The 27,667-nt window shown below is 43.8% G+C and overlaps 2 long non-coding RNA genes across 2 annotated transcripts; one reads left to right on the top strand and one right to left on the bottom strand.

Moving 5' to 3' along the window:
- The first annotated feature begins 122 nt into the window (after positions 1 to 122).
- Positions 123 to 26,438, top strand: LOC147361227 (uncharacterized). The gene is made up of 3 exons (XR_015139944.1): positions 123 to 358; positions 4,643 to 4,715; positions 25,742 to 26,438. It is a non-coding gene; the product is annotated as an uncharacterized LOC147361227 (long non-coding RNA).
- On the bottom strand, positions 15,516 to 25,836 carry LOC147361228 (uncharacterized). Its single transcript, XR_015139946.1, has 2 exons — positions 25,701 to 25,836; positions 15,516 to 15,679 (listed from the first exon to the last, which is right to left on the bottom strand). It is a non-coding gene; the product is annotated as an uncharacterized LOC147361228 (long non-coding RNA).
- Positions 26,439 to 27,667: the final 1,229 nt, after the last annotated feature.

Raw genomic sequence — 27,667 nt, 5'->3', positions numbered from 1 at the left:
GGCGCCCGTGCCGTGTTCTGCGAGAAGCCCGTGGAGCCGGCCCGGGAGCTGCCCCGCGCGGCCGAGGGAAGGCTGCCTGAGGCGGGGCGCCGTGAGGGCGGGGGCGGGCGGGCGTCTCCCGGGGCCGCTGCTCTGGAGCTGCACAACCGCGTGCGAGATGGCGGGTGTGCCTGTGGTTCCACTCCGTGGCTGTGGGCAGGTCGGTTTCGGCGGCTTCCCGCGCGCCGGGGACGCCGCCACTTCCTCAGCGACCCCCGCCGCCCCGCGTCCTCGAAGCCTCTGTGCGCGCGGGCTGCGCGGTGGGCCTCTCGCCCCGGTGGCGCGCGGAGAGACCCGGAGACGGGCTGCTGGAGCTCAGGTGCGAGTTACACCAGGGAGGTGGGGACGGGGTAGCCCGGGCGTTAGAGCCGCGCCCTGAGGGCTGCGGTGAGTGTAGCCCCACCGGGGAGCCGGCCATGCAAACACCCTCCCCTCCCCTCCGGGGAAGGGCGGGCAGCAAGGAGGCTCTGGGGCGGGAGGCTCGCTCTTCACTCCCAAGGCATTTCAGAGGAGCGATGGGATTACTCTGTGTGTAGATAGCTGTTAGAGCGCTAGGGGCTCATCTGGTAAAGAATCTGCCTGCAGTGGGGGAGACCTGGGTTCAGTCCCTGGGTTGGGAAGATCCCCTAGAGAAAGGAAAGGCTACCCACTCCAGTATTCTGGCATGGACTCTCGCAAAGAGTCAGACTTCGCAAAAAGTCAGACTGAGCGTCTTTAACTTCACTAATTAAGGGACTTCCCCAGTAATTAAGGGGCTTCCCTCATAGCTCAGTCGGTAAAGAACCTGCCTGCAATGCAGGAGACCTGGGTTTGATTCTTGGGTTGGGGAGATCCTCTGGAGAAGGAAATGGCAACCCACTCCAGTATTCCTGCCTGGAGAATCCCGTGGACAGAGGAGCCTGGCAGTCTACAGTCCATGGGATTGCAAGAGTCGGACACGATTTAGGGACTAAAGCACCACGCAGCACTTTGGGGAATGGATCAGATAGAAGAAAGACTGGTTCTGAGTGGGGTATAATAGACAGCAGGAGAGATGGATGTGGTCAACAGCCTGGTCGGGGGTCACTGAATACCGTGTCCTGAGACGACAGGACTTGTAGGTACAAGGACAGGGGTGGAGGTGAGAGGAGTAGCGGGGGAGGGGAGGGGAGGGACCGCGTCTCTGGAGGCTTCTCTCAGGCAGCAGGGTAAACATCTGGCGGTCAGCAGGAAGACCCTTTGGGTAAGGTGAGTTTTGTTTTGAACATTCCAAAGCACTTAGTCTGACACTTGGGCCATTTAACAGATGGGGAAGCTGAGCCACTAGGAATTAGGGATCAAGTTAAAGGACATGTCTGAACTTGCAGGTGTTGGAAGCTGATCCGCAACTTGAACAGTTTTCTTCAGTTCCAGTCTGTTATTCTTGCAACTTCAGGCAGTTACCTTATCTAAAAAAGTTAGGAGACCACAGTGGGAGGTTCACTGGAGAAGTAGTACTCAGAGGGGCCTTTGTTGTTTAGTCCCTAAGTCATGCCCCAGTCTTTATGACCGCGTGTACTGAGGCATGTCGCCAGGCTTCCCTGTCCTTCCCTGTCTCCCTGAGTTTATTCAAATTCATGTCCATTGGGTCAGTGATGTCATCCAACCATCTCCCCCTGTGTAGCCCCCTTCTCCTTCGTCATATCCTCTATCTTTCCCAGCATCATGTTCTTTTCCAGTGAGTTAGGACTTTACATCAGGTGGCCAAAGTATTAGAGCTTCAGCTTCAACGTCGGTCCTTCCAAGGAATATTCAGGGTTGATTTCCTTTAGGATTGACTGGATTGATTTCCTTGCTGTCCAAGGGACTCTCAAGAGTCTTCTCTAACACTACAGTTCAAAAGTATCAATTCTTTGGTGCTCAGCCTTTCTTATGGTCGAACTCTCATATCCGTACACGACTACTGGAAAAACCATAGCTTTGACTATGGGGACTTTTGTCTGCAAAGTGGTATCCCTGCTTTTTAAAACACTCTCTAGGCTTGTCATAGCTTTTCTTCCAAGGAGCCAGGGTCTTTAAACTTCATGGCTGTAGTCACCATCCGCAATGATTTAGGAGCCCAAGAAAATAAATTCTGCCACTGTTTTCATTTTTTCCCCATCTGTTTGCCATGAGGCAGTGGGACTGGATACCATGATCTTAGTTTTTGAATGCTGAGTTTTAAGCCAGATGTTTGAGAGGGGTGGAGGCTTTCCAATAAGTTCCCACTAGGGTGGAAAGACTAGGCCACGTGGGAAGAAAGGAGCCCAAAGGCGCAGACGGTGCCCACAGGTGCTGGCTTTTCAGAGTGTGAGGCCAGCGGTCTATTTCGCTCAGACTTGAATGTTGGTTTCCCACTTTGGGAAGTGGCAGGGTGGAGGGGGGGAATCAGGGGTGAACTTAGAAGTGTAAAATCACTGGCTTTTCTGGGTCTTAGAGGGCGTCGGTGCACCTTTTCTTGCAGTCCTGGCTGCCTTTGGGGGCTGGCCATTGGGACAGCTGAGCTGGGTTAGACTAAGAATTGGTCTTGATCTGATTGACCCCTCACACCCTGGACGCACACATACTTTTGAGAATCATTCCTCCCTGGCAGATGGTAGCTGGTTTAGGGCAGGGACTCTGCCTTTTTCATTCCAGAATCCCTCATGGTTAGGTGCTGTGTTTGGCCAATTGGAATGATGCACTTTGTATCTGCAGAACTGATCATCGTTTGAGTCTTTAGGAAAATTATCTTGAGTTCCCAGGGGCTTACAGCTGGAGGTGGGAGCACAAAATGATGCAATTCCCAGTGTAAATTTTACAAATTTAAGTCTTAAAAAAAGAAATAAAAATTTAAATCTGAAAACTCAGTTGTATCTTTACCAGTTTATTTCATACTTGTCTTTTGTATACCTGCTGATCTCCTAATCGTGCAAGAGCTTCAGCTGTTCCTTAAAATAATATTTGTGATAAAAGGAATATTTAGTGAATTCTAGTAAATCAGACTTTTCCATGATATCTTTTTAACCAGTTGATGAAAGAGTAGGTAGAAGTCATTCTTTCATTTTTCATTAGAAATCATTTCTTACAGCCAAGCAGCATTAAATAGTGTAATTTTGTTGTTATACCCGTAGTGCTAAAGCATTTATTTTGGCTCTAAGAGGAGATGGGTTGCTTCTCGTTGTTTTGAGATTTTTTTTTGTTTGGTTCATTGTTATAGCATTATTGGGGTTTCTTTGGTAAAAATTTTAATTGAAATATAGTTTACTTACAGTGTTTCAGGTGTAGGGGTTGCTTGTTGACAGACATTATGTAGCATTTATGAATTTTATAATTCTAATATTTTTATCCTTCCAAGGGAAATTTTTTTAGAAATTTGCCAAAGTAGGTAGCAGAAAAACTGCTTTGGCCTTTCTGTTTTCTATCCTAGCAGTGTGTAGGTTTTTGTTTTATTTTGTTTTGTTTGGTAGTAACCTTTTAAGATCCTTTTCCAATAAATAATAAGTTATTTCCATGCTTTTGTCATGTGTTATTACTTCTGTAGACTATTGGTTTTTTGTCATTAGCTTTATTGAGGTATAATTTATGTACAACACAATACACATTTTAATAGGGTTTTGACAAATGTATACAATCCTTGTAAGCAGCAACCCAACCAAGATTTCTGCTATCCCAAGGATTCCCTGTTCTCTTCTGTGGCACCTCCCATCTGCAGCCTTAGGCAGCCAAGGATTTTCTTTGCCCTACAGATTATATTTGTCTTTTTTATTGTATTTCTGCAGTCAGCATGCCAGCAATTGGAAACTTTTCTGTACAGGGCCAGTGAGAAGCATACAGTGTGTACTCCTTTCTGTCTGACTTCTCAGCACAGTGTCTTTAAGATTATCCCTCATGACTATGTTGATTGTGTATTTTGTTAGTAATTCATGCCTTTTTATTTTTTTTAATAGTTGTAAACGATACAAAACTTAAACGTTGCCATTTCTAACCATTCTTCTGTGTCCACTTCAGTGGCATTAATTATATTCCCATTGTTGTGCACCCAGCACCCCTGTTTCCAAAGCTTTTTCATACCCCCAGATACACTCTCTAGCTTCTAAGCAGTAACTAGCCACTCGTCTCCCCTGTCAGCCTGGTAGCCTCTAATCTACTTTGTTTCTGTGACTTTTCCTATTCTAGACTTTTCAGATAAGTGGCATCATACGATATTTGTCCTTTTGTGTCTGGCTTATTCCACTAAGCAGTGTTTTCAAAGTTCGTGTTGTGTATGTATCAGCACTTTTTTTTTTGACTGGGTAATATTCCATTGAATAGACATACTTTGTATGAACATAGGTTTTCAGTTCTCTTGAATGTATACCTAGAAGAGGAATTGCTGGATAATATGGGAATTCGAAATTTGACTTTTTGTGGACCCACAAGGCTGTTTTCTGTAGAGCTGTACCGTTTGACATTCCTCCCTGCATTGGACAAGGGTTCCAGTTTCTCCCCATCCTCTCCAACACTTGTCATTATAGCCATCTTAGTAGGTGTGGAAGGACTAGTGGTTTTTCATAAGGTACATAAGCATAGAGTATTGCTACAAACTTGGTGGGGGAATTAATGAGTGTAATTTTATATGTTCCAGGAGGATGGACTGAGGCAAGTTCTGGAGGAGATGAAAGCTTTATACGAGCAAAACCTACCTGATGTGTAAGTTGGTAAGTTGATCTTTTAAAACAGTTTAAGAAATATGATACTGATGTCAGATCATCTTAACATTAGTTTTTAGATATGGTTTTTTTTTTTTTTAATTCTCTGTGAGCCTGATCATACCCTAGCTATACAGAAGCAGAAGGATTTGTGTTAATGGTTGTTATGTCTCTGGGGACCTAATAGTGCTGGCACATGGTAGCTGTTCGGTAAATGCTTCTTGTCTGACTGGTGTGACTTGAAAGGAGTTAGGGTGGATGCAAAAGAGATGACCCAGGAGCAAGTAACAGACCTGACGAGTGAAGTGTGTTGCTTCCGCTACTTGTTTTCATCAGGTGAGGCCTTAGTGGGTTTAAAGGGAGAACAGGCAGTTTGCAAATTTAGCAGGAGCAGCAGTGACTTCCGAAAGCTCGAGTGAAGTTGGCTGGGAACTCGTGCTGCGGAACACTACAGCTTGGTAGGCTAGAGGGTTCTGGAGTTGCAGACTGTTAGATCCAAGCATGGTAGTTGGCACAGAGGAGAATTTGAGCTGAATGACAGACTTCAGAGGACCTGCGATTGGGTGAAGAAGACTACTGACTGCTGGAGGAAAATTGAGTTATTGAGAGCTCTCCTGCAAAGAAGTCTGTCTGCAACTTGAGATTTCGTCCCTGGCCTTGTTAGGTAGTGTTTTCATCAGTTAGTTGGGCATAAAATCAGTAGCGAGTTGTTAGGGTGCGTGGAGTACACAGAACAGTAGGAACACTTTGCAGTGACTGTGTTTAAGGATAGATACTGGTGAACGAGAAACTTATCTGCAAGAGGTCTGCAGTAAATGTAAGGGAAATGGAAAGTCCTGCACTCAGGTTCCCAAGTCCTTCATTTGTTCATGCAACAGATATGCACTCAGCAGTTTTGAGCTGATAAAGGGCTCTGGTGTTTCAGTTGTAAACAGCAGAATCAAGAGGTTTGCCCCCGTGGCCCTCAAAACAGTGTCATGCAGAAGGCAGAGGTTAAATGCAGGTAACGCGGGTCCGAGTACCTGCCGTGAAGGAAAATACCACACTGGGAGAGAGAGTCATGCACTGAAAACATTGGTAGATTGAGAAATCCTGGAAATTCTCTCCGAGGAAGAGACTCTTCAGCTGGAGCTTGAAGAAGTGGGTTTTAGCGATGAAATAACTGTGGGCAGAGAGCATTCTTTGGAGGGAACAGCATGTGCAAAGGCCTTGAGTCTTGAAAGAGGGTGGGATGCCCAGGGACCTGGTCATTCCCAAAGGCCAGTGTGGCTGGAACTTAGTGAGCAGGCCGAGGGCAACACCAGGGGAGATTTCTGAGCATGTGGGGCTGGTGGTGGCATGTTTGTGTTCTGAGGACCCCCTGCCCCGTGTGGATAGTGGATGGTGGTACTGAGAGGAAGCATGGTGGTCATGGAGGTGACAGGAGGGGTGAGCCAGACTAGAGGAAAGGAGAGCAGGTTACACACCTGTTTAGGAGGTGACTGAATATGCTTTGGTCCAGTAAGGGACTGATTTTCCTGTATTCATACCATAGAGAAATACAGGATCCAAATTCTATGCCCTAGCCTCCTAGTTTGGTTCTGGGCAGGACAGTAACTATTACCAGTTTCTGGTTAAAATTCTTTGCCAGAAGAAATTTATTCTTATATAATTGTTCATGTGGAAATGTGACTTTTTAAGGAAGTTCTTGTATTACTCATCAAGAACTTTGATGTTAAGTTGGGTGTATTTTATTTGTGCTATTTCATTATAATCAAGACCACATTGTAAGCAGTGTGGAGAATAAATCTAACGTTTGTGGAGTGGCAGAAGTGTCTAGAACAGATTTAGAAGACATGGTACATCTATGTACATGGTCCATGTACGTCTCTACATGGTACAGATCTAGAAGACACGGGACATACATCTTGCCTCTATTTTCAGGGCCTAGAGCAGGCACATACATTTTGTATTTATCTCTTTCCTTTTAAAACTCCACAGTAGACAGTAATTCTGTACATCTGCTTTTGTTTTGTTTTCCCTTTTTTTTTTTCAGTTGTGGTAAAGGTACACACCAGGTAGCTCAGTGGTGAAGAATCTGACTGCCAGTGCAGGAGGTGCATTCCCTGGGTCGGGAAGATCCCCTGGAGGAGGAACTGGCAACCCACCCAGTTCTCTTGCCTGGAAAATTCAATGGACAGAGGAGCCTGGCAGGCTACAGGCCATGGGGTCAGAAAGAGTTGGACACGACTTAGTGACAGAGCACACATACCACTGAGTGTATTCAAAACACTCATAGTGTCATACAGCTATCACCACCACCACCTTCTCCAGAACTCTTCATTGTACAAAACTGAAACACCACACCCAGGAAACAATTGTAGATCTGATTGGAAAGGGTGATGCTTGTCTGATACCTAAGGAGACATATATTTTATAGGGGAAAACCAAAATGTTCTCCCTCTCTGTGTCAAGGACCCTAAAGTACAAACATGCACACGGTTGAAGATCAAGAACCATTTCTTGGACGAGTGGAGGAGCATTTGACTTTAGAGTCCTTTGCTCACTTTATGGGAATGAGGATTTGAAAGTATTGATACCATAGAAAGAGGACTTGCAGGATGAGAACATGATGTGAGGCCATAATCTTATGCACCGTGATATTTGATCTCTTATTCCAGCATGAAACAGGGATACTAAAAACTGAGGCAAAAGTTTGTCTTTTGGAGACAATGGAAATTAATCAGTGTGGAAAATGCAATGCGTCATGTGGCTAAACAAAACAATGGAGTGTGATCCTAGGCAAATTAGTTAGGTAATAACAATCTACAGATCTCTAAATAGCATTATGGCTAAATAAAGCAATTCAAAAGCATAAGATAAATCTATACAGTCACATGGTATGATCCTTCGGTGTATTTGGTGAAAAATATAATCTGCATACAGAGATTTTTTTCTTTTTTTTTCTTTTTCGCTCAGTCCTGTCTGACTCTTTGCCATCCCATGGACTATACAGTCCAGGGAATTCTGCAGTCCAGAATACTGGAGTGGGTAGCCTTTCCCTTTTCCAGAGGATTTTCCCAACCCAGGGCTGGAACCTGGGTTCGATACATACACAGATAGTGCAATAATATTTATGAAAAAGAGACACTTGCATATATCTGGACCTGCTTGCAAATGCAAAGAAAAGTTTGTAAAGATAAACTCCCACTTTTTAACAGTTCCATTAAGAAGAGGAACGTGATAGAAGGAAGTTTTAGGACTGCACTTTGGGTTCTTCTATTGCCACTTTTATTTTATGCATTTACTTCGAAATTTTTACAAGGAGAATGTTATGTCTGTAAAGAATAACTAAATGATATGTACCAGTTCACCAGACGCTTACCTGAGAACCATGCTTCTGGATGATCCCCTCAAAGGTAAAATCTGCCACTTAGAACACAGGGGAAATCTGTGCCTTTTGTGTGAGTGTGTGTGTCTGTGAACAAGCCAGATTCTCCCAGGCACTTCTGAGTCACGTAAGCACTCATTTCATTCACTTTTAAGAAGTGCTTCTTGTATTAACTAAATCCTGAGAAGATGGGTGCCAGGGACAAATTTGGGGCTAGTGAAAGCATGGCATGTAGTCCCATCACTTTATGGCAAATACATGGGGAAACAATGGAAACGAGAGACTTTATTTTCTTGGGCTCCAAAATCACTGCAGATGGTGACTGCAGCCATGAAATTAAAAGATGCTTGCTCCTTGGAAGAAAATCTATGATCAACCTAGAGAGCATATTAAAAAGCAGAGACATTACTTTGCTGACAAAGGTTCTTCTAGTCAAAGCTATGGTTTTTCCAGTGGTCATGTATGGATGTGAAAGTTGAACTATAAAGAAAACAGAGAGCCAAGGAATTGATGCTTTTGAACTGCGGTGTTGGGGAAGGCTCTTGAGAGTCCCTTGGACTGCAAGGAGATCCAACCAGTCCATCCTAAAGGAAATCAGTCCTGAATATCCGTTGGGAGGACTGATGCTGAAGTGGAAACTCCCAATACCTTGGCCACCTGGTGTGAAGAACTGACTCATTGGAAAAGACCCTGATGCTGGGAAAGATTGAAGGTGGGAGGAGAAGGGGACAACAGAGGATGAGATGGTTGGAAGGCATCACTGACTTGATGAACATGAGTTTGAGCAAGCTCAGGGAGTTGGTGAAGGACAGGGAGGCCTGGAATGTTGCAGTCCCTGGGGTCTCAAAGAGTCGGACGTGACTGAGCGACTGACCTGAACTGAACTGAGGCTACCACGTGATTGCCAAGCACGCTCTAGCATTCAGGTGTGAGTAGCCTAGCTTCAAACAGACTCGCTTGGAACTTCTCCAGAAAACCGTTGGGTGGGTGGAAAGGGGTGCTGTGTCCAACAGCTCTTTTCTGATCCGTGCTGTTTGAGAATCTGGTCTTTATTCCTGGAAATGAGCCTTAATCCCTTAAGGCTGCACCAGAGGCAGAGCAGGAGACTGGGCAAGAGCCTGTGTCCAGTCCCAGGGGACCAGGTTGGAGTCGGGGCCTGACTTGGAGAGAGAGATCTGTCTCCCCGCAGGGCCTGGCCTAGATCTTGAGCCGCCCTCAGCTTCAGGTCAAGACCAGGAACCGAGCATGGCTGGGCGGCGGGGCAGAGCGCAGAGCCCCCTCCCGTGTTGCGGCCGAGGCTCCACTGCCTCCACCTCAGTTGGTCTGAGAACCAACTGGCCCAGCGGCCCTGCTGCCACACCGACTGCCTGGAGCCACTGCTGTCTTGGGCCTTCAGCCAGTTGGTCTGGAAGGTGGGCTCACACTCCTGGATCTTCCTGCTGCTGTCCATGGTGTTAATGACTGTTCTCTGCACTGACCTAATTTACCGGCCCCAGGATGAAGAATTTTGGGCATTACTTTACTAGCATGTGAGATGAGTGCAATTGTGCAGTAGTTTGAGCATTCTTTGGCATTGCCTTTCTTTGGGATTGGAAAGAAAACTGACCTTTTCCAGTCCTGTGGCCACTGCTGAGTTTTCCAAATTTGCTGGCATATTGAGTGCAGCACTTTCACAGCATCATCTTTGAGGATTTGAAAGAGCTCCACTGGAATTCCATCACCTCCACTAGCTTTGTTCGTAGTGATGCTTTCTAAGGCCCACTTGACTTCACATTCCAGGATGTCTGGCTCTAGGTGAGTGATCACACCATCATGATTATCTTGGTCATGAACATCTTTTTTGTACAGTTCTTTTGTGTATTCTTGCCACCTCTTCTTAATAGCTTCTGCTTCTGTTCAGTCCATACCATTTCTGTCCTTTATCGAGCCCATCTTTGCATGAAATGTTCCCTTGATATCTCTAATTTTCTTGAATAGATCTCTAGTCTTTCCCATTCTGTTGTTTTCCTCTATTTCTTTGCATTGATTGCTGAGGAAGGCTTTCTTATCTCTTCTTGCTATTCTTTGGAACTCTGCATTCAGATGCTTATATGTTTCCGTTTCTCCTTTGCTTTTCACTTCTCTTCTTTGCACAGCTATTTGTAAGGCCTCCCCAGACGGCCATTTTGCTTTTTTGCATTTCTTTTCCATGGGGATGGTCTTGATCCCTCTCTCCTGTACAATGTCACGTACCTCCATCCATAGTTCATCAGGCACTCTATCTATCAGATCTAGGCCCTTAAATATATTTCTCACTTCCGCTGTATAATCATAAGGGATTTGATATAGGTCATACCTGAATGGTCTAGTGGTTTTCCCTACTTTCTTCAATTTAAGTCTGAATTTGGCAATAAGGAGTTCATGATCTGAGCCACATTGGCCACCTCATGTGAATAGTTGACTCATTGGAAAACACTCTGATGCTGGAAGGGATTGGGGGCAGGAGGAGAAGGGGACAACAGAGGATGAGATGGCTGGATGGTATCACCGACTTGATGGATGTGAGTCTGAACTCCGGGAGTTGGTGATGGACAGGGAGGCCTGGCATGCTGCGATTCATGGGGTCGCAAAGAGTCGGACACAACTGAGCGACTGAACTGAACTGAACTGATGTTAATCCCAAGCTCCTAATTATCCCTCCCCAACCACATTTCCCCTTTGGTAACCCTGAATTTGTTTTTGAAATCTGTGGGTCTGTTTCTATTTTGTAGATAGGTTCATTTGTATCATTTTTTTAGATGAGATTCTATATATGGATGATATCAATAATGGTATTTGTCTTTCTCTGACTTAGTATGACAATCTCTAGGTCCATCATGTTGCTGCATATGGCATTATTTGCTCTGTATTGTGGCTGAGTATTGGTGAAGGAAATGGCAACCCACTCCAGTGTTCTTGCCTGGAGAATCCCAGGGACGGAGAGCCTGGTGTGCTGCCGTCTATGGGGTCGCACAGAGTTGGATACGACTGAAGCGACTTAGCAGCAGGAGCAGCAGTGGCTGAATAATATTTCATTGTATACATGTTCTCATCTTTATTCATTCCTCTGTTGATAGACACTTAGGTTGTTTCCATGTCTTGGCTGTTGTAAATGGTGCTCCAGAGAATAGGTACAGGTATGCGTATGGCTGAGTCCCTTAGCTGCGCACCTGAAACTATCACAACATTGCTAATAGGCTATTCTACAATATAAAACAGGTTAAAAAACTGAAAATCGATTACAAAGGGAAAAAAAAATAGGCTGCTTGCAGAGTAGATCTTCTTTGCCACCAAGTGTGGCATGATGCAGTAACACCCCTTCTCTACATGCTCAGTGAAAACTCCTGGACAAAATCGGCCTAAATATTTTGTTTTCAATGCTGGGAAGAAGAGCTGAGTAAAGAAAACAATGTAATGAGATTTGATTTTTTTCATGTAGTGAGATAGGTAAAATATAGCTAAAAATAATATGCCTAAGCTCTAGGTCAGTAATTACATCATTGTGATTATCTGGGTCGTGAAGATTTTTTTTGTACAGTTCTTCTGTGTATTCTTGCCACCTCTTCTTAATAGCGTCTGCTTCTGTTATGTCCATACCATTTCTGTCCTTTATCGAGCCCATCTTTGCATGAAATGTTCCCTTGGTAACTCTAATTTTCTTGAAGAGATCTCTCGTCTTTCCCATTCTGTTGTTTGCCTCTCTTTCTTTGCATTGATTGCTGAGGAAGGCTTTCTTATCTCTTCTTGCTATTCTTTGGAACTCTGCATTCAGATGGTTATGTTTCCTTTTCTCCTTTGCTTTTCACTTCTCTTCTTTTCACAGCTATTTGTAAGGCCTCCCCAGACAGCCATTTTGCTTTTTTGCATTTCTTTTCCATGGGGATGGTCTTGATCCCTGTCTCCTGTACAGTGTCACAAACCTCATTCCATAGTTCATCAGGCACTCTTATCTATCAGATCTAGGCCCTTAAATCTATTTTTCACTTCAACTGTATAATCATAAGGGATTTGATTTAGGTCATACCTGAATGGTCTAGTGATTTTCCCTACTTTCTTCAATTTAAGTCTGAATTTGGTAATAAGGAGTTCATGATCTGAGCCACAGTCAGCTCCTGGTCTTGTTTTTGTTGACTATATGGAGCTTCTCCATCTTTGGCTGCAAAGAAATAATCAATCTGATTTCGGTGTTGACCATCTGGTGATGTCCATGTGTAGAGTCTTCTCTTGTGTTGTTGGAAGAGGGTGTTTGCTATGACCAGTGCATTTTCTTGGCAAAACTCTATTAGTCTTTGCCCTGCTTCATTCTGTATTCGAAGGCCAAATTTGCCTGTTACTCCAGGTGTTTCTTGACTTCCTACTTTTGCATTCCAGTCCCCTATAATGAAAAGGACATCTTTTTTGGGTGTTAGTTCTAAAAGGTCTTGTAGGTCTTCATAGAACCGTTCAGCTTCAGCTTCTTCAGCATTACTGGTTGGGGCATAGACTTGGATTACTGTGACATTGAATGGTTTGCCTTGGAAATGAACAGAGATCATTCTGTCGTTTTTGAGATTGCATCCAAGTACTGCATTACGGACTCTTTTGTTGACCATGATGGCTACTCCATTTGTTCTGAGGGATTCCTGCCCGCAGTAGTAGATATAATGGTCATCTGAGTTAAATTCACCCATTCCAGTCCATTTTAGTTTGCTGATTCCTAGAAGGTAGCTGAATTCCTAGAATTCACTCTTGCCATCTCTTGTTTAACCACTTCCAATTTGCCTTGATTCATGGACCTGACATTCCAGGTTCCTATGCAATATTGTTCTTTGTAGCATTGGACCTTGCTTCTATCACTAGTCACATCCACAGCTGGATATTGTTTTTGCTTTGGCTCCATCCCTTCATTCTTTCTGGAGTTATTTCTCCACTGATCTCCAGTAGCATATTGGGCACCTACTGACCTGGGGAGTTCCTCTTTCAGTATTCTATCATTTTGCCTTTTCATACTGTTCATGGGGTTCTCAAGGCAAGAATACTGAAGTGGTTTGCCATTCCCTTCTCCAGTGGACCACATTCTGTCAGAAACTAAGCATGGCTTAGTTTCATTGAATTAGACAAGGCTGTGGTCCTAGTGTGATTAGATTGACTAGTTTCCTGTGAGTATGGTTTCAGTGTGTCTGCCCTCTGATGCCCTTTTGCAACACCTACCGTCTTACTTGGGTTTCTCTTACCTTGGGCATGGGGTATCTCTTCACAAGTGTTCCAGCAAAGTGCAGCCGCTGCTCCTTACCTTGGAGAGGGGTGTCTCCTCACCGCTGCCCTTCCTGACCTTCAGCGTGGGATAGCTCCTCTAGGCCCTCCTGCACATGCAGCCACCACTCCTTGGACGTGGGGTTGGTCCTCCTGGCCGCCACCCCTGGCCTCGGGCATGGGGTTGCTTCTCCCGGCAGCCGCCCCTGGCCTCAGGTGTGGGGTAGCTCCTCCTGGCTGCCACCTCTGGCCTCGGGTATGGGGCATAGGGTAGCTCCTCTGGGCTGCCGCCCCTGACTCGGGCGTGGAGGCGTGGGGTAGCTCCTCTCGGCCACCGCCCCTGACCTCGGACACGGGGTAGCTCCTCTTGGCTGCCAACCCTGACCTCGCATTTGGGTAGCTCTTCTCGGCGGTTCCTGCGCTGTCACAGCCTGGCACTCTCGGCCGCTGCCCCTGACCTCGGATGTGGGGTAACTCCTCTTGGCTGCCGCCCTTTGGGCATGGGGTCCTCCCGGCTTCTGCCCCTGGCCTCAGACGTGGGGTAGCTCCTCTCGGCCGCACTTAAGTGGGCCAGTCGCAGCCGCCCGCACTTAACTGCGCCGGTCGCAGCTCCCCACGACCCAGATAATCACGATGATGTGATCACTGACCTAGAGTCAGAAATCCTGGAATTTGAAGTCAAGTGGGCCTTAGAAAGCATCACTATGAACAAAGCTAGTGGAGGTGATAGAATTCCAGTTGAGCTCTTTCAGATCCTGAAAGATGATGCTGTGAAAGTGCTGCACTCAATATGCCAGCAACTTTGGAAAACTCAGCAGTGGCCACAGGACTGGAAAAGGTCAGTTTTCATTCCAATCCCAAACAAAGGCAATGCCAAAAAATGCTCAAACTACCGCACAATTGCACTCATTTCACACGCTAGTAAAGTAATGCTCAAAATTCTCCAAGTCAGGCTTCAGCAATACATGAACCGTGAACTTCCAGATGTTCAAGCTGGTTTTAGAAAAGGCAGAGGAACCAGAGATCAAATTGCCAACATCTGCTGGATCATGGAAAAAGCAAGAGAGTTCCAGAAAAACATCTATTTCTGCTTTATTGACTATGCCAAAGCCTTTGACTGTGTGGATCACAATAAACTGTGGAAAATTCTGAAAGAGATGGGAATACCAGACCACCTGACCTGCCTCTTGAGAAATCTATATGCAGGTCAGGAAGCAACAGTTAGAACTGGACTTGGAAAAACAGACTGGTTCCAAATAGGAAAAGGAGTACATCAAGGCTGTAAATTGTCACCCTGCTTATTTAACTTATATGCAGAGTACATCATGAGAAACGCTGGGCTGGAAGAAGCACAAGCTAGAATCAAGATTGCCAGGAGAAATATCAATCACCTCAGATATGCAGATGACACCACCCTTATGGCAGAAAGTGAAGAGGAGCTCAAAAGCCTCTTGATGAAAGTGAAAGTGGAGAGTGAAAAAGTTGGCTTAAAGCTCAACATTCAGAAAACGAAGATCATGGCATCTGGTCCCATCACTTCATGGGAAATAGATGCAGAAACAGTGGAAACAGTGTCAGACTTTATTTTGGGGGGCTCCAAAATCACTGCAGATGGTGACTGCAGCCATGAAATTAAAAGACACTTACTCCTTTGAAGGAAAGTTATGACCAACCTAGATAGCATATTCAAAAGCAGAGACATTACTTTGCCAACAAAGGTCCATATAGTCAAGGCTATGGTTTTTCCAGCATTCATGTATGGATGTGACATTTGGACTGTGAAGAAAGCTGAGCACTGAAGAATTGATGCTTTTGAACTGTGGTGTTGGAGAAGACTCTTGAGAGTCCCTTGGACTGCAAGGAGATCCAACCAGTCCATTCTGAAGCAGATCAGCCCTGGGGTTTCTTTGGAAGGAATGATGCTAAAGCTGAAACTCCAGTACTTTGGCCACCTCATGCGAAGAGTTGACTCATTGGAAAAGACTCTGATGCTGGGAGGGATTGGGGGCAGGAGGAGAAGGGGACAACAGGGGATGAGATGGCTGGATGGCATCACTGACTCGATGGACGTGACTCTGAGTGAACTCCGGGAGTTGGTGATGAACAGGGAGGCCTGGCGTGCTGTGATTCATGGGGTCGCAACGAGTCAGACACAACTGAGTGACTGAACTGAACTGAAAGCATAAAACTTGAGGAATACAACTCTCTTTATTAATCTAACTTTTAATTAGACTAATCTTCCTCCTTTGGTTTCAAATTGTCCTGATCCTCTTCTGAAGATGTTAACTCTCTACGCCATTCATCTGTAGACAGTTTTAACTTTTAAAAGCAGCTGGACGAAATAAATATGGATCTGTGGAGAACACGTTATATACATAATAAATATGTCATGTCAAGCTTTCCTACCGTTTACCAACTTGTTAATTGTTCTTTTATTTTTTTTTAATTAAAATTTTATTTTATTTTTAAACTTTACAAAATTGTATTAGTTTTGCCAAATATCAAAATGAATCTGCCACAGGTATACATATGTTCCCCATCCTGAACCCTCCTCCCTCTTCCCTCCCCATACCATCCCTCTGGGTCATCCCAGTGCACTAGCCCCAAGCATCCAGTATTGTATATTGAACCTGGACTGGCAACTCGTTTCATACATGATATTTTACATGTTTCAATGACATTCTCCCAAATCCTCCCACCCTCTCCCTCTCCCACAGAGTCCATAAGACTGTTCTATACATCAGTGTCTCTTTTGCTGTCTGGTACACAGGGTTATTGGTACCATCTTTCTAAATTCCATATATATGCATTAGTATACTGTATTGGTGTTTTCTTTCTGGCTTACTACACTCTGTATAATAGGCTCCAGTTTCATCCACCTCATTAGAAATGATTCAAATGCATTCTTTTTAATGGCTGAGTAATACTCCTTATGTATATGTACCATAGCTTTCTAATCCATTCATCTGCTGATGGACATCTAGGTTGCTTCCATGTCCTGGCTATTATAAACAGTGCTGCGATGAACACTGGGGTACACATGTCTCTTTCCCTTCTGGTTTCCTCAGTGTGTATGCCCAGCAGTGGGATTGTTGGATCATAAGGCAGTTCTATTTCCAGTTTTTTAAGGAATCTCCACACTGTTCTCCATAGTGGCTGTACTAGTTTGCATTCCCACCAGCAGTGTAAGAGGGTTCCCTTTTCTCCACACCGTCTCCAGCATTTATTACTTGTAGACTTTTGGATCGCAGCCATTCTGACTGGTGTGAAATGGAACCTCATAGTGGTTTTGATTTGCATTTCTCTGATAATGAGTGATGTTGAGCATCTTTTCATGTGTTTGTTAGCCATCTGTATGTCTTCTTTGGCGAAATGTCTATTCAGTTCTTTGGCCCATTTTTTGATTGGGTCATTTATTTTTCTGGAGTTGAGCTGTAGGAGTTGCTTGTATATTTTTGAGATGAGTTGTTTGTCAGTTGCTTCATTTGCTATTATTTTCTCCCATTCTGAAGGCTGTCTTTTCACCTTGCTAATAGTTTCCTTTGATGTGCAGAAGCTTTTAAGGTTAATTAGGTCCCATTTGTTTATTTTTGCTTTTATTTCCAATATTCTGGGAGGTGGGTCATAGAGGATCCTGCTGTGATGTATGTCAGAGAGTGTTTTGCCTATGTTCTCCTCTAGGAGTTTTATAGTTTCTGGTCTTACATTTAGATCTGTAATCCATTTTTAGTTTATTTTTGTGTATGGTGTTAGAAAGTGTTCCAGTTTCATTCTTTTACAAGTGGTTGACCAGATTTCCCAGCACCACTTGTTAAAGAGATTGTCTTTAATCCATTGTATATTCTTGCCTCCTTTGTCAAAGATAAGGTGTCCATATGTGCATGGATTTATCTCTGGGCTTTCTATTTTGTTCCATTGATCTATATTTCTGTCTTTGTGCCAGTACCATACTGTCTTGATAACTGTGGCTTTGTAGTAGAGCCTGAAGTCAGGTAGGTTGATTCCTCCAGTTCCATTCTTCTTTCTCAAGATTGCTTTGGCTATTCGAGGTTTTTTGTATTTCCATACAAATTGTGAAATTATTTGTTCTAGCTCTGTGAAGAATACTGTTGGTAGCTTGATAGGGATTGCATTGAATCTATAAATTGCTTTGGGTAGTATACTCATTTTCACTATATTGATTCTTCCAATCCATGAACATGGTATATTTCTCCATCTATTAGTGTCCTCTTTGATTTCTTTCACCAGTGTTTTTTGGTTTTCTATATATAGGTCTTTAGTTTCCTTAGGTAGATATATTCCTAAGTATTTTATTCTTTCGGTTGCTTGGTGAATGGCACAATTGGCACCAGAACACTGAAAAAACAAGGAGATGACATTGCTGAGTCTGGAACTTCAGGCTTCTCATCCTTTATAACTCCTCTGAAGGTTATTAACAAGATTATTCTTTTAATCGCCGGCCATGCTTGCCACTCTGCATCTTTACTGTAGGTTTATGGATGTTCATAATTTCCTTGCTTAACAACTATCATAGGAAGCAAATTCTGTTCACCTCAAATATCCTGTTCACTCCCCATCAGTCAGGGCCCAGGCCATGTCCCAGCCCCTCCCAGAGCTGTCCTCTCCCGACCACACTAGCTCACACATATGCAACTTCTCCTAAATTCCTGCAACTCTCTCTTTGGTATCACTGAAAATTCAAAAGTTAGCACTTGACATTGTCATTTATATATACATATTAAAAATAAACATATATAAAATACAGTAGGTAAGTGATATGTAAAATATATATAACATAAGTAGAATCCCATGCAATAAAGAATTCCATTGAATTGATTCCAGGTGACTTGGTGTATTTTTTCTTGTCCTCTACTTGTATGATATTCATCTGAAATTCAATTAGTATTATTAGAACTACAAGAAATAGATGAATAGGATCTTATCTCCTTGAGTTCCCTGTCAGTACTTTAATCCATGTTCCCTGGTCTCTTGCTCCCTTGAGCTCTCCTTTCTCTTTTGTCTCCAAATTTTTATTCTTTTATAGGTTTGTCTACAATATTTTCACTTTAACTTTTTTTCTGAACTATGTTTCATTACTTCCATTCCTTACTTGTATAATGTTTCTCAGAAGCACAAGTACACACCCACAAGTGCCCACATCAGCTCTGTGTTTAGGTGCTGTTTGACTGGGCTGTCTCTGTATTTGACTCACATTTTCATATTCCACAATGTTACCACATGCCAGGAAAGGCAACTATTTTCCTGTCTGCTTCTCATTTTGACCCACATCACACAAAAATGTAGCAAAAGGAAGGGTCGTAGCAGACCATCTGAATGCTTTAAGATGCTGGCCTTTCCTAGAACCACCTAAAACCACCTTGAACAAATTTGCTGTCAAAATAACTATACTACCCAAAGCAATCTGCAGATTGAATGCCTCACCTTTCCAATGGTGTTTTTCACAGAACTAGAACAAAAAATTTTACAGTGTGAATGGGAAAAAAAGACCCCAAATAGCCAAGCAATCTTGAGAAAGAAAAGCAAGAGCTGACAGAATCAGGTTCCCTGACCTCAGACTACCAGTCAGTTCAGTTCAGTCACTCAGTCATGTCCGACTCTTTGCGACCCCATGAATCACAGCACGCCAGGCCTCCCTGGCCATCACCAACTCCCGGAGTTTACCCAAACTCATGTCCGTCGAGTCGGTGATGCCATCCAGCCATCTCATCCTCTGTCGACCCCACACGGCATGGCTTAGTTCCATTGAGTTAGACAAGGCTGTGTTAGTTACAAGCTAAAGTAATCAAGGCACGGGTTCTGGCACAGAAACAGAAATATATTGAATAGAGCAATGAAACAAGATACAAAATCCAGAGAGAAACCAATGCACCTACAGTCAAGCGATCTAGGACAAAGGAGGCAAGACTATACAATGGAAAAAAGACAGCCTCTTCAATAAGTAGTGCTGATAAAAATGGACAGCTACAAGCATAAGAATGAAATTACCATACTCCCTAACATACACAAAAATAATTTCAAAAGAAATTAAAGACCTTAGAAAAGGCGGAGGAACCAGAGATCAAATTGCCAACATCCACTGGATCATGGAAAAAGCAAGAGAGTTCCAGAAAAACATCTATTTCTGCTTTATTGACTATGCCAAAGCCTTTGACTGTGTGGATCACAATAAACTGTGGAAAATTCTGAAAGACATGGGAATACTAGACCTCCTGACCTACCTCTTGAGAAACCTATATGCAGGTCAGGAAACAACAGTTAGAACTGGACATGGAACAACAGAGTGGTTCCAAATAGGAAATGAGTACGTCAAGGCTGTATATTGTCACCCTGCTTATTTAACTTATATGCAGAGTACATCATGAGAAACGCTGGGCTGGAAGAAGCACAAGCTGGAATCAAGATTGCCAAGAGAAATATCAATAACTTCAATATGCAGATGATACCACCCTTATGGCACAGAGTGAAGAAAAACTAAAAAGCCTCTTGATGAAAGAGGAGAGTGAAAAAGTTGGCTTAAAGCTCAACATTCAGAAAACGAAGATCATGGCATCTGGTCCCATCACTTCATGCCAAAGAGATGCAGAAACAGTGCCAGACTTTATTTTTGGGGGCTCCAAAATCACTGCAGATGGTGACTGCACCCATGAAATTAAAAGATGCTTACTTCTTGGAAGAAAAGTTATGACCAACCTAGATAGCATATTCAAAAGCAGAGACTTCACTTTGCCAACAAAGGTCCATATAGTCAAGGCTATCGTTTTTCCAGTGGTCATGTATGGATGTGAGAGTTGGACTGTGAAGAAGGCTGAGTGCCAAAGAATTGATGCTTTTGAACTGTGGTGTTGGAGAAGACTCTTGAGAGTCCCTTGGACTGCAAGGAGATCCAACCAGTCCATTCTAAAGGAGATCAGCCCTGGGATTTCTTTGGAAGGAATGATGCTAAAGCTGAAACTCCAGTACTTTGGCCACCTCATGCGAAGAGTTGACTCATTGGAAAAGACTCTGATGCTGAGATGGATTGGGGGCAGGAGGAGAAGGGGACGACAGAGGATGAGATGGCTGGATGGCATCATGGACTCGATGGACATGAGTTTGAGTGAACTCCGGGAGTTGGGGATGGACAGGGAGGCCTGGCGTGCTGGGATTCATCGGGTCGCAAAGAGTCAGACACGACTGAGCGACTGAACAGAACTGAACTGAGCTGAAATATAAGAACAGACCCCACAAAACTCTTAGAGGAAAACATAGGCAGAGTACTCTCTGACATAAATCACAGCAGTATGTTTTTTCACTCACCTTAGAATAATGAAAATAAAAACAAAAATAAGCCAATGGGATCCAATTAAACTTTGCTTCTGCACAGCACAGGTAATCATAAACAAGACAGAAGAAAACCCACAGAAGGGGGGACAATATTCTGAAATGATGCAAATGACAAAGGATTAATCTCCAAAATATTCAAACAGCTCAAGGAGCTAAATATCAAAATACAAACAACCCAATCAATAAATGAATGTAAGATCTAGGTGGACTTTTCTCTATAGAATACTGACAGATGATCAAAAAGCAATGAAAGGATGCTCATAAAGGGTGCTCCACATCACTAATAATTAGAGAAATGCAGAAATACTACAATGAGGTATCATTTCACACCAATCAGAATAGCCACCATCAAAAAACCTACAAATAATAAATGCTGGAGAGAGTGTGGAGAAAAGGGAACCCTCCTACACAGCTTATGGAATGTAACTAGGGTACACCCACTGTGGAGAACTCTATGGAAATTTCTTTAAAAACTAAATATAGACTTGCCATATGATTGAGCAATCCCACTCCTGGGCATATATCCAGAGAAAACCAGACTTCAAAAAGATGCAAGCACCTCGATGTTCCAAATTGGGAAAGGAGTCCATCAAGGCTGTATATTGTCACCCTACTTATTGAACTTATATGCAGAGTACATCATGCAAAATGCCAGACTGGAGGAAGCACACGTTGGAATCCGGATTGCAGTGAGAAATATCAGTAACCTCAGATACGCAGATGACACCACCCTTATGGCAGAAAGTGAAGAACTAACGAGCCTGTTGATGAAAGTGAAAGAGGAGAGTGAAAAAGTTGACTTAAAGTTCAACATTCAAAAAACTAAGATCATGGCCCAGTGACAACCAGTAACAACCAACAAGAAAGGAAAAGCCACATTTTGTTTGTTTTTGCATCTCTAAGATCCAGCACAGAGACTAGACTCTGAAATTGGTTGGTTTTGGTTGTGCGACTTTTGAAGGACATGATACGCATTGAATATCTGAGATGGGGGAATATGACACACAGATTATTTCAAGAAATAAATTTTTTTCAATATGTAAATTATGGGTTTTTTAAGTTTTAAAATTGAACTATAGTTGGTTTAAAATATTGTGTTAGTGTCAGTTCTCCAGCATAGTGATTCAGTATTTTTGCAGATTTTACTCCAATACAGTTTATTACAAGATATGGCTATAACTCCCTGTACTATACAGTATAGCCTCATTGCTTATCATTTTATACCTAGTAGTTTGAATCTGTTAATGCCATACTCCTAATTTGTCCCTCCCCCTTTAGAAGAGAGATTTTTGTAGACTTCTCAGCCTAGGCGAGTTACGAAAGAAAAGCTCCTAACTAGGAATCTTCCCTCTGCCTCTTGAATCTATTAAAAATAAAGGGGGACACACTAAAAAGAAGAACTAATGAGAATGGAGTTGGACCCTGTGGGGACCTCCCCATATACCCTCCCACTAGTTTGTAGAAAAGCTTTAGCCTCCAAGGCTTTGCCAGAGTCCCAAAGAGCAAACGTAATTAGAGAAGTGAGAAGATGCTGAGACAAATGAAAACAGTTGAGCAAGACAAAATAACAATAGTTAAACCTTCAAACAAACTCAAGGACCTTTAACTCTTCCTCAAGAGCTGCAGAGAACTTTCGGAGCCATATCCATGAGTTCTTCTGCAGATACTGACACCGGCCCCAGGTGGAAGAAGTTAACTGCATGCTGTCTACACCTATGCTTACCCCAGACCAGTTGAAACTCGGTCATGGCTGATGATACTGATTCCTGAAACCACCCAGTTAGCTACCACCAACCAATCCAGAAAGAGGTACACCAGCCATCAGCACCTCACATCCAGACCCCAAACGTTGCATTTCAGAACCCTTCCCTGAATTTGGGGGAGAATAGATACATGTATATATATGGTGGAGTCACTGTCTGTGCCCCTGAAACTATCACCCTTTTCTTCATCGGCTCTGCTCCAATATAAAATAAGTTTTTTGAAAAAATGGGTTTTGTCCTTAGCAAACCTAAGTCACATATTTTTCTTCATTCTACTTTACCAAGAAGTGCATTTATTTTTTTGAAAATATTCTAACTATCGGGAAAGGTTTAAGATTTTGTTAATTCTCTCATAAACCAGCCTACCCTCCTTGGAAAGAAAACATTAACAGTTTAATATAAAACGTGGGGACATATATTTCTACACTGCTATCTGTATACCTACTCCTGTGTGTGAGTTTGTGTGTGTCTATATCTAGCTATTTCTCCCTACCGGAAATACGCTGTGCAACATTTTGAAGCTTGCTTTGCTTTAACAATAAACTCCTGACGTTAAAAACAACATCAACAGCAACAATAAAACCCTTCCCTGGAAGCCATCAGAGAGTTTGTGTCTTTGGAGAAGGAGCCCTCTGTTCTTGCCTGGCCTCGCAATGGGCACCTTGGAATAAACACCACAATTTCCTTCATCACATCTGGTGTCAGCAGATTGGTCTGACTGTGCATTGGGCAAATGGACTCAGGTTTGGTTGGGTAACAAAATCTACCCAACTCCTGCAGGAGGACAGGAGGCAACGTATAGGTTGTGTTCTAGGTTCTCCATAAAACCTAGCCAGGAACTGGAGAAATACTAGGCGATTTCAATATTCTCCTTAAAACTGATAGTTAAAGCAACTGTCTAGTGTGAGGGTTCATTTATGTGTCGATTTGGTTAGCTTATGATCCCAGCTGTTTGGTCAAATATCAGTTTAGATGTTTTTGTGAAGATATATTTCAGATATGATTAGTATTTAAATCTGTAACTGAAAGGGAAAAAAGTACAATTCAAGAAAGAGAGATTCAGGTTAAACTGAAAGTCTTCTGAGAAAGAGAGGCGAGGGCTTATGAAGACAAAAAGCCACAGGTTGTCAAAAACTGCCCGATGAGAACTGTGACTGACCCACATGCGAGTCAGGAAATCTTTGGCCTCCCAGAAGCACAAGGTATACAGGGCAGGCATGGTCCAAGAAGTAGCTTGAATTTCTGGCAGATGTTCTGGAGGACTTCAAAATGGAAAAGAAATGATCTGAAGCTCAGGTTGCCTCTAGGCTGAAACGTGCATATGCCACACTCCTTAATGGCCTCCCAGCTCTGTTTCAGAGAGCTCTTTAGGGAGCATTGTTGTCATTCAGTCACTAAGTCATGTCCACCTCTTTGCAACCCCATGGACTGTAGCACACCAGGCTTTCCTGTCCATCACTATCTCATGGAGTTTGCTCAAATTAGGGAGAATTACTGACTGCATGATTTTTATTCAACGAATGGCACTATTAAATCTGTCTCTGACTTCTGCTGAAGTGAACAACCATAATAGGGAAGACCCTTTTGTATTCTATTACAAGTGCAGCACTAAAAGGATGTTGTCCGTAAGCTTAAATTATACATAGTGGCTCAGCACTGGGAGCCCTGCTTCCCACATAATGAGCATTAAGATAAAATACCTGTATTTAGCTCCAAGGAAACATCCTGCCCAAGCCCAGCTGTCAATGACTGCTGGAAGGGAATTAACACAACCCCTTCAGAGGCTGATGGGAACCAGGAAGGGTTTGGCTTTACTCTTTCTCCTTTTAGTGTAAAACAAGCCTGAATTCTAACTCAGCCAAGATGGATCTTGGGGACATGAGTCCACCATTTTACCTTGATCTACCAGCTTTCCAAACAAAGTTGCTATTGCTTGCCCCAACAACTCATCTCCTGATTTATCAGCCTATCCTGCAGGAAGCGATGCAGCTGGGTAACACAATGACCCTACCTATGTCTAAGGCCTTCAGGTGAGCATCAGCTCACTGGCTGGTGCTGCTGTATGGATCACAGTTTGCCAGAGATCTCTTCCTTGCAGACGAGGCAAAGCCTATGCCAGTTGTAAATTAGCGTAGCTCCCTGTACTCAGGTGTGTGCTGTTGAGGAGAGGAAAAACTTTACCCTTCTAGATTCATCTGGTGGATTGAGAATCAACTTAACATGAGACAGATTAACAGGAAGAAAAGCAAACAAGAAGTTAACAACATGTATACTTCTGTACATATGGGTGAGTCCCAGAAAACCTGAGTAACTCATCAGAATGGTTGAAACCCTCACCTTAAATGCCATCTTCAGCTAGAGACAAAGGAGGATGTTGTGGGTAGTGGTTTAGGAATACAAAGTGGAGGAAGGTGATTCACACGGAGATGGAAAAGCAAGTGTTTGGAACTCTCTGTAAATATTTGGAGTTCCCCTGACCACACCTGGCCCACATTTTTTTCTTGGTATCTCTGGTAGCTCTCTTCCTGGGCCAGCCCCTTTATCTAAACTATTCAACAGTTAAGAAGGTAGTCAAAAGAAAGACTTTGAGTCTCTTCTTTCTTAAAAGTACTCTGCCTAACGTCATCCTCTTGACAAAGAGACACATTTTGGGGTGACAAATTTTGCTTCCCTACAATACCCTGGATCAGGTAGAAAAGGTTAATATGGAAACCCAAGGAGGAAGCCACCTGCTTCCCAAAATAGTCCCAAAAGTTTGGGGGGGACTTGCTTAAATGCCTGAATCTAAGTCTTGGGGGACTTCGGCTGAGACCAATTTCTTTTGCTAGGTAAGGGTCTTGCTGATTAAATGTTGCCTAAGACAAGCCAAAAGGATTTGGTGCCTATCAACTTCAAGTTTCCTTGGACTGGTTACAGTGGCTGAATTGTGGCCTAAAACTCTTCTAGGAACAAGGTGGGAAACTGTGGGAAAATAAACTTCCCTGGGGTTTCTCAGAGGCTCTTTGTCTCTCACACCTCCAGCCAGTCATCTAATTAATTGCTGCAACCTAAGGATTCATAGTCTCATCTCCCCAAGGAGACTAAATATTATAGCTCAGGGTAGGTCCCCCGAAAGTGCTCCGTCTCATTGAGAATTTATATTTCAAGGAGGGATGAGGCCAAGATCTGGCTCCTTGAGAGATTTTGTTACCAGCAAAGCCTATGAACAGTTACCAGGCTAAAAAAAAAAAAAAAAAAGACAACCAACTTAGGAAGAAAAATACTAACCTCCTTTCCCTTGTGCTTAGTGTGGTTTCTCTTGCTCACAGGGTGATGCCTGCAGAGGCCTTGCTCCCAGCCTTTCAAACCGCAGTTCCTGGTGTGAACCTGCTTGGACGTGGCTTCTGCTTGGGGTAGGGGGGCCGTGTGCATAGACGCTGCAGAGGACACCTTAATGCAAGATGGCAACGAGCCCTGTGAGCCCCATTACCTGGAGCAGCTGTGCCTGTCTCTGCTCCCAGAGACCTCCAACTCCACCCCTGCCCTGCTGACCAGAGCCCTGTGGAGCAGCCCCGCCCACGGCCTATTGGAGAGCCTGGGCTGCACAGCGGGGTGCCCACCTTTCAGTTCCTTTGTGCCTCAACACAACTAATTCCATTGGCAGAGCGACACTTGGCAGATGACCCTTTTCAGGTGGGTAACAGCTTTACTTACATATCAAAGGCCAGAGTAAGGAGGAGCTCCTTCCCAGGAGAGGAGAAGGCCCTTCTCAGCAGCAGGGACAAGGTTTCCTGCCGTCTTGCACCTGCTGGTGTGGAACACCTGACCTGCTCTCAGCACACGGCCCCAGGTGCAGTCCTGGGCAAGGGGGCAACACCTGGATGTTTCCTGTGAGATATTTAGTAAGAACTGTGTCTCTGATAGCAATAACCTGTTCCTGCCTTCAGGATAAAAGGAATGAATACTGAAAGCCCAGCCAAAAGAGAGTGTCTCAAAGAAGTGAGTGACAGTGAACGCCAAGAGGAAGGAGAAATTCAGACAAACAAGGACTGGAAAGGTGTGGCTTTGATTCAGCGACGTGGAAGTCATCAGTGGCTTGGGAACAGTTTTGAGGGAGAGAGAGGGATGACAGTCTAGAGCTGCTAGAGATACAGGCAAACCTTTCAAGAAGTTTGTTGTGGGACCCAAGATTGTCTGGGGCGAGTGAGGGGAACAGCAGGGTGAGAAATTTATAGAAAGAAGATCTGAAATCATCATCAGAAGATACAAATTAATGAAATAAAGTGGCAGGGTCACTGGGCAGTGCAGCACTGAGACGCGTGGAGTGAGGCGGGAGAAGGCTCAGCAGTCTCACATGAAACTGGAGTTCTGCCCAGTCAGACACTGAGAGGACAGAAGGAAAAGGGGATCAGGATTAAGTGAGCATTAGTAACTTGTCAGCTCTTGGAATTGTGGAGGAAAACACTTCCTCCACCCGCTTAGGTTCAGTGTTTGGGAATCTGCAAATTAAATTGTTAAAAGCAGATAACCATGAGAAAAAACACTTAACGGCTTTCTAGCAGTCATGTACACATGTGACATTTGGACCATAAGGCTGAGCACCGAAGAATTCATGCTTTCAAACTGTGGTGCTGGAGAAGACTCTTGAGAGTCCCTTGGACAGCAAGGAGAACAAACCAGTCCATCTTAAAAGAAACCAACCCTGAATATGTTCATTGGAAGGACTGATGCTAAAGCTCCAATACTTTGGCCACCTGATGTAAAGAGCCAACTTATTGGAAAAGACTCTGATGCTGGGAAAGATTGAGGGCCGGAGGAAAAGTGGGCGACAAAGAATGAGATGGTTAGATGGCATCTTCGACTCAATGGACATGAATATGAGCAAACTCTGGGAGATGGTGACAGACAGGGAATCCTGGCGTGTTGCAGTCCATGAGGTCACAAAGAGTTGGACACAACTGATCGAGTGGACTATAACAACAACATGCAAAGCTTCACACAGAAATGTGACTTGAAGGGGAGGCTACAACTGGGAGTTGATATACTACTTAATAAATGACAGGGAGTAGGAGATAAAGGCATCTTCCGAAAAACAGGTGACTTGGCGGGGAGGGGCACTTATGGGAGAACAAATAACATTTCGGAAAGATAAATGGTACTTTAGGAGATATGGGAGATAGGGCAGTTTTGTGAAAATGCCTGTCTGGTGCTTGGAACTTTTCCCTAATTTTAAGACTTTTTCCAAAAATCAAACA

The sequence above is a fragment of the Bos grunniens genome, chromosome 13 (genome assembly GCF_055505025.1).
Source record: "Bos grunniens cultivar Pamir isolate PY7600 chromosome 13, Bosgru_T2T1.0, whole genome shotgun sequence".
NCBI lineage: Eukaryota > Metazoa > Chordata > Mammalia > Artiodactyla > Bovidae > Bos > Bos grunniens.
This window is presented reverse-complemented; position numbering and strand designations above follow the sequence as displayed.